Source organism: Tupaia chinensis, unplaced genomic scaffold (assembly GCF_000334495.1).
Source record: "Tupaia chinensis unplaced genomic scaffold, TupChi_1.0 Scaffold145163_1, whole genome shotgun sequence".
NCBI lineage: Eukaryota > Metazoa > Chordata > Mammalia > Scandentia > Tupaiidae > Tupaia > Tupaia belangeri.
In genome coordinates this window covers 53472-55002 of record NW_006205023.1, presented here as the reverse complement: position 1 = coordinate 55002, position 1531 = coordinate 53472, and the positions used below count along the sequence as shown (strand labels likewise).

At 43.6% G+C, this 1531-nt stretch overlaps 1 pseudogene; it reads right to left on the bottom strand.

Annotated features, from left to right (window-relative positions):
* LOC102492711 (GTP-binding nuclear protein Ran-like) overlaps window positions 1–1531 on the bottom strand; it is a 33823-nt pseudogene that overhangs the window by 142 nt on the left and 32150 nt on the right.

Here is a 1531-nt window from a genome sequence, read left to right as displayed (position 1 = left end):
CAGGAATGGTGACAAACTCCAAGTTAGGGTCTCTGATGAGCTTCCTAGCCATCAGAAGAAGGGTTTCTCAAAGTTGTATTTACTTTTGGCAGAAATATCATAGTACTGAAGATTCTTATTTTGGTGGGAGACAATGGATTTTTGCCTTCACTTTCCTGTCTTTAATATCCACTTCATTGCCACACAGCATGATGAAGATATTATCACATACTTGAACCAGATCCCTATGCTAGTTAGGCACGTTCTTGTAAGTTACCCTCAATATTATGTGAAACATTATGATGGCACACTAAGCTTGTATGTAGTAGCCATCCTGTAGCCCTCCAAATTTCTACTGGCTGGCTGTGTCCTATAGGTTGAATTTGAGAGGGCCTTTGTTGGTGTGGAACATGACCAGGTGGACCTTTATGCCCAGGATAGCTACATACTTCTTCTCAAACTCCTCAGTTAGATGATGCTTCATGAATGTGATCTTCCTGGAGCCACTGTCACCAAACACCAGTTTGAACTGGAGCTGGGGTTCTCCCTGGGTAGGTATCTTGTCTTCCAGAGGCATCTCCACACCCATCCAACTGAGGCTGGAAAGCATATACCCTATTTCAAAACTAGGAGCAGAGAAGAGCAGAAAGTGTTTACCCCAGTATCCTGGCCCAGTTGGGAGGTGGGGTCAAAACTTGTGTTTTTCTTTCTTTTTTTTTACCTTAGAGGTTTTTGCTATAGGGTGTGTTCACTCACTGGAAAGACAGAGAGAGCTAGAGAGACAGAAAGTGAGAAATCACCCCCCAGGGCGGGTGGCCACCCTGCAATCCCTTTTAGGCTGCAGGTGGGCAGATTTAGCTATCTTGTTTTAATTCTGCTGTGTCCTCTTTTTCTACTATGGGCAGAGAGGAATAGGCAGCTTCCACACCAGGAACCAAGATCAGTTAGGGGTATTGGTCAGGTGCTGTTTTTTTCCTCTCATTAAGAACAATAAACCATCATTTCTTCAGAAGAACCAGAGAAAAGTTAACAGGTTTCACTCTAGAATCTCAGCCCAGTTAAAAAGAACAATCCCCCATCCCTGAAGAAGATGAGTAGAATTTAACTGTCTTGTGATAATTCCAATATATCCTCTTTTCCCAACCAGGAGCAAGGAGGAACAGGCAGCATTCATCACAAGACCCCTGCCCAGTTATGGGGTAGGTTCAGAACCTGATTTTATTTTAGCCATTGAGAAGGAGAAACTCCCATTTGTGAAGAAGGAACAGAGAGAAACAGGGAGCTTCCACCCCAGAATCCTAGCCCAGTGAGGATGTAGACTCAGGACCTGTTTTTTTTTTTTTTCCATTGAGAAAAGCAATCCCCCATATTTCCAGAAGGTGGTTAGATTTAACTATTTTGAGTTAATTCCAGTGTTCCGTCTACCCAACTAGTGCCAGAGAAAAGAAGGAAACTTTCATGCCAGCATCCCATCCCAGTGAGGGACTGGGGTAACTACGTTTTTCAGTTTTGTTCTTTTTCACCCACTGAGAACAGCAACTCTGCATTCCTG